We start from the raw sequence: 6,000 nt of genomic DNA, 5'->3' as shown, positions 1-6,000 counted from the left end.
TAATAGTAGTAGTAGTAATAGTAATAGCATGTTTAAAGCATTTCGTATAGTAGTAGTAGTAGACAGCAGTAGTAGTAGTAATTGATGTTGTTGTTGTTGTTGTTGTTATTGCTGTTGTTGTTGTTATTGCTGTTGTTGTTGTTGTTGTTATCGTTCTTGTTGTTGCTGCTTTGATGGTGGTGGTGGTTTATGTGGTGCTTGTGGTGGCGGTGTGGTTCGCTTTATGGTATTTGTGGTAATGTAGTGATTGTAGTAGTAATACTTCTCATAATGATAGTGGCGATGGATGAGATGATGAAAAAGAAATAAAAAATTTCATTAAAGGAAATAATCAGAATCATATTACTTTATCATTGTGTGCAAAATGATGATCTGCATGTTCCCTTTATGACTTAGCTTGATCTAACAACGCTGGAATTATTCATCATCGATCCGAGAGAAATGGAGAAACACTTCAAAGGTTAACTGGGAAGCATTCTCGCTTGAAACTATAAACCCATTGTGTGTTTTGTACCAAGCACGTTTTAAGAATCTGCGATTGTGGATGCGTCGTTTGTTAGAGAAGGGTCCATTTTAAATTGTCCATTATTTTATGTATTAAGCCGTGAGTTCCGATTTATGTATTATAGTCCGACCACAACACTGTTATAATTTCGTGTGTGTGTGTGTGTGTGTGTGTGTGTGCCTGCTTGTTTGTGTGTTTTTATTTCATACATCTTTTTCTTTTAATCTTAACCTTATCCCATCCTTCTTCATTCTTATTACATCTCAATTCCTTGTGTTCATATGTTTGTCTCATTCTTCCTTCTTGTGTTTTCTCCGAATTTGATATTTTTTTCTTTTGTTGTTTTTATTACATCTCTTCTCTCTCTCTCTCTCTCTCTCTCTCTCTCTCTCTCTCTCTCTCTCTCTCTCTCTCTCTCTCTCTCTCTCTCTCTCTCTCTCTCTCTCTCTCTCTCTCTCTCTCTCTCTCTCTCTCTCTCTCTCTCTCTCTCTCTCTCTCTCTCTCTCTCTCTTCCTAACACTGAACCAGTCTAATATTAGAAGAGATAAAGCTTTCAGAATAACAGGTAAGTAATTTCACACAGATAACTATACCAAACATTTTTCTTCAGTCGTGTCATAAAATATCTTGAATTGTCTTCATCAAGCTGAGGAACTGTTGATCAATTTAAAAACGGTATTCACAAGCATCTAGAAGCTAATCCCTGGTTGTCATTACTCATGTTTGAATAACGAACACGTTCATTCTGTATTATCTGTCATCTGATGAGTATATTTCAATACGGAAGGGAAACAACTCTTAAATAACAACGATAAAAAATTTAAAAGACCTTAGTGATGGCTTGTTTCTCTGCGACTTACTGCTGACCAGATCGCACTAATGGCAGAAAGGAATCAAGTCTGCAGAACAACTCACCCATCACTATAGTCATGTCTTCAAATGCACTTCAATGCATAAAACTTTTAGGGAAGAGGAAGCACCTCAGATGACAAAATCTTTAGAATAGTGAGTAAATTGTATATAAAGTAGAAGTAAACTTCATTTTCTCTCTTTCCCCTCAAAGTTCACGTTGTATTTTGTGTAACATGGTACTATTTTTACTTTTTTCCGGCTACCATCAGCTGGAAGGCTGGAAGGTTGAGGAGAAGCCGTCTTTTATGATATACTGTCTCTCCCACTGTTATCTGGAGTACAATAGGTACACAAACAGCTTAGCAAGAACCGCAGGGTCTATTGTTGTGTATTGTTGGGCTTCCTTTGAATTCCTTTGTATCCCTCTTAGTGGTTTATGGCTCGTACCATGGTGGGTATCGCGCTGTTTTGATAGCGGTCGGTTCTAGTGGCTCTTATGGGTATAACGACGTTGTTGTAACGTGTGGTGTGGACAGGGCAAGGGGTGGCAGTGGGGAGAAGGTGGTGAACCTCGGGTGACGTAGGAGGCTTCTGCCTAGTTTCAACAGGGCCTCTCGGTGTTTGTTACACAGTCTGGGAAGGTTCAGAGTGGTCAGGGCGTAGTCGTATTTATATATGTGTGTGTGTGTGTGTGTGTGTGTGTGTGTGTGTGTGTGTGTGTGTGTGTGTTTCCGCGTGACTGCGTGTCTCTCCATGGGTGCGTGCGTTTGTCCGTGATTGCGTGAGTACTTGCGTGTGAGTACGTGCGTGCGTAAGTACTTCCATGTGTGAGTATGTGCGTGCGTGAAGACTATCCGCCAATCAGTCTTTTTTCTTAAATCTAGTTAACTAAATGATTCATTATTTCCATTAGTCCGTAAAAATGATCTTTTCAGTCAGAGTGAACCTTAAAAGCATTCACAGCAAGGTAGTCCATTTTCTGTTCCATCATCTGCAGCTTTCCTTTTTCTACCCCGTCTCCTACCACTGTCGTCTCTCTGTCGTCATTACTTAGACTCATATTCACCGAACACAAGGGTCGACATTTTTACAGAATATATTAAATCATAAGGTACGAATACACTAACAAGGAACAGCAATCATCCTCTCTCTCTCTCTCTCTCTCTCTCTCTCTCTCTCTCTCTCTCTCTCTCTCTCTCTCTCTCTCTCTCTCTCTCTCTCTCTCTCTCTCTCTCTCTCTCTCTCTCTCTCTCTCTCTCTCTCTCTCTCTCTCTCTCTCTCTCTCTCTCTCTTGTTTGTATGTGTATAATGTTTATGTAATGTTTTTTCAGAGAGAGAGAGAGAGAGAGAGAGAGAGAGAGAGAGAGAAAGTTGCATACATTCTCATTCTATTCTTTTTTTTTTTTTTTGGTTTAGTGGCGGAAATAATTGATGTTTATAAGTCTTCAGCTTTTCCTATTTATCATGTGTCATGTTTCTTCAGCTCCGTTTTATTTTCGCGGTAATGCAGAATGTTCTTCACCCGTACCACCACCACCACCACCACCACCACCATATTTATTGGAAACCTGGTGGAGGCTCATGAAAGACTCTTCGCTTGTTATTATTCACCTTGGTGGTTTCTTTGTGTCTCTCGTCTATTAGTTATTTTTTTATTCTTTTATCTTACTGTAATTTTGATGTCTGCTCTTGTGTTTACATTATTCCTGCTTCACTTATTATTCCTTTAGTTTTTTTTTTTTTTTCCTTTTGCATCTCCTTTCATTCTTTCACTCTTGTTGTCGTATGTTCTTTCTTCTCTCATGTTTCATCTCTTCTTGGTGCTTCTTGTTTACGACACCTGAAACAAATTACTGATTTATTTGTACTTGATTGCATTGGACTGGAGCGGATAGTAAAAGACAGTAATATGAACGAACGATCTGGGCGTATAGTGCAGCGTATGATTGATATTAGGGAACCTGAAGATGTTTGGTAATGTCATATGTATGTATCTGAAGGAAGCAGGAATGGAGGGAGCGCTGGGAAGTTGTACAGATGTCAGGGAAGGAAGGTGCTAAGGTGCTTGCGATTATTAGTATAGATTGAGTAGCGATTTAACGAAGATAAGGAAAACAGCTCTTTATGTTTTGTTGTTCACCCATTAATGTCTTTGAAGCACTGGCATACGAGTATCATCTCTCGGTGAAGTGTTTATGTAACATTGTCACACACACACACACACACACACACACACACACACACACACACACACACACACACACACACACACACACACACACACACACACACACACACACACACACACACAGACCATGTCGATTGCTTCAGACAAGGGGTGTTAGAGGCTGCCACACTCCCTGACACCTGCCTGTCAATGGTATTGGTCACGTTTACCTGTGTGGCTGCTGCGTACGTGGCTGAAGGGCGAGAGGTGGCCACGTAGCTGTATACACCATTGCCTCCCTATGTATTACCCTTGTGTGGTTGTGTGGTGGAGGGACTGATATTTACTTCCTTAATGTTAAGACTTTTACGTCAAGGTCAGCCTTTTATAGTCAGAACACTATAAAATGTTGTTTGTTTGGTCATACAAAAAAAAGGGAATTTATGTTATTTTAATTTCTATTTTATTTCATTTATTTTTCTATATCTTTTCTATGCCACTGATAATGTGTAAATCTTTATGACAATTGTACCTTCATTCGAGTAGCTTTACTTGGTATTACTCATCAGAAAAAAAAAATCACTAGAAAGCTTAAGAAAAGATTACTCAGATAGTGTTTCGAGGTTACACGCCGAACACGCGGTAAAGAACTTGATTTTGTTAGAGGAGAAACCATCGCAATCACAAGGTTAAGAGCCTAGTACAAAAGTAAGAAAGTAAGTTCATAGGAAAGATTGTGTAGCAACCAAAGCGTAAAGGTGTGTTTCGGGCAAGGAATTGAATGAAGTATTTTTTTTTTTTTATGTAAGAGGGGAATGCTGGTCAGAGGCAAAATAAGAGTAAAAAAAGAAAAGGCCCACTTAGAATGTCAGTCTTTGTGCAGGTCCGAGAGAGTTAGCCAAAAAATCAGGGTTACTTTTGTACGTATGTTGTTTGGGAGTGTCTGTCAATGGCGGTTTGGTGTAGAAGACTTGTGATGGTTATAGATACGTTTGTTGTATATGTATAATACTAAGTTATGTTGTGGTGTTGAGAGTTACTGTGTGTGTGTGTGTGTGTGTGTGTGTGTGTGTGTGTGTGTGTGTGTGTGTGTGTGTGTGTGTGTGTGTATAATAATAATAATAATAATAATAATAAACGGTTTAATAATTAGGCAATGTAAAAAATACACTGAAAATGTACAGGGGTGGGACATTACCACAATGAACTAAAAATGCTTAACCTAACTATGGATAAACTTAACCTAGAAATTCACTTATTTATTTAAAGCTCGCACAATAGTGGGCACCGCGCTGAGTCGGTACCGATCCGTGCGCGGTGCTCTCAAAGGCGCCACGCGATTATGGTGTCGGGTGGCGCGAGCAGGGGGAGGCACGTCGGGTGGTAGCAGGTGGCGGAGACGTGGATGACGCAGCAGTCCTTCCCCAAATTTTTCCAAGGCTTCCTGGTGTCTTGTGGCCAGCCTCGGCAGACTCAGGCAGGTCAGGGCGTCCTCGTAGGACCTGTAGGCAGGCCCAAGGATGACCCTGAACGCCCTCCTCTGAACCCTCTCCAGCTGTTGTCGTTGTGTGAGGTTCAGGAGGAGGACCACGCTGGGGCGGCGTACATGAGCTTAGGGAGTATAAAGATGAGGTACACTCCCCTCAGCTCATCTGCCGGTGCTCCCAGGGACCTGAGTCGGCGCAGTAAATAGATTTTATATGAGGCTGACCTGATGATGTTGGAAACATGCTGCTTCCATGTTAACTGATCATCCACCAAGACACCTAGAAGCTTGGTGCTGCGGACCACCTGGAGGGAGTGAGGGCCCACAGAAAGCTGGGGAGGGGGAACTGCTGCTGTGGAGGTACAAATGTGCATCACCACGGTCTTGGTGTGGTTGATGGTCATTTTGTTGTCCTCCGTCCACGTCTGTAGTTGGTTTAGAGTGGACTGCAGTGCTGAGAAGTCTGGGTTGGTGTTGTTGACGGGTACGCCCACGGTGCAGTCGTCCACATACTTCCAGCGGTGGGGGGTGTGGACGAGAGCATCGTTGATAAGGATGAGGAAACACAGGGGACCCATCTTGGTCCCCTGAGGGACCCCGCATGTGAGCTGTTGGAAAGAGGAGACAGAGCCCTGATAACGAACGGCCTGACGCCTTCCCGTGAGGAAGTCTGCCAACCACGCTATCAGGTAGGGAGAGAGGCCCAGAGTGATGGCTTTATTTATCACAACAGTGTGATCAACAAGATCAAAGGCCTTTCTGAAGTCCACAAAAGCAATAGCTAGAGAAGTGTTGCGTTTGTCCAGGTGGCTGTGGACGAATTCCAGGAAGCTGACAAGGTAGTGAGATGTGGAGGTGGATTTAATATTGCCAAATTGTTGTGTGTCAATAGAGTTACAAATTTTGTTATAGGCCCAGTCGAAAACAAAATCTTCACAGATAAGGCTGGGTATAGGGGTGATGGCGACTGGTCTTAGATCATTCAGTGAC

The 6,000-nt window shown here is 42.0% G+C and overlaps 1 protein-coding gene across 1 annotated transcript in view; it reads left to right on the top strand.

The window, feature by feature from the left end:
• LOC123516889 (putative neural-cadherin 2) overlaps positions 1–6,000 on the top strand; it is a 51,207-nt gene that overhangs the window by 26,342 nt on the left and 18,865 nt on the right. The gene's annotated exons all lie outside the window — the stretch shown is intronic.

The sequence above is a fragment of the Portunus trituberculatus genome, chromosome 41 (genome assembly GCF_017591435.1).
Source record: "Portunus trituberculatus isolate SZX2019 chromosome 41, ASM1759143v1, whole genome shotgun sequence".
NCBI classification, from domain to species: domain Eukaryota; kingdom Metazoa; phylum Arthropoda; class Malacostraca; order Decapoda; family Portunidae; genus Portunus; species Portunus trituberculatus.
This window is presented reverse-complemented; position numbering and strand designations above follow the sequence as displayed.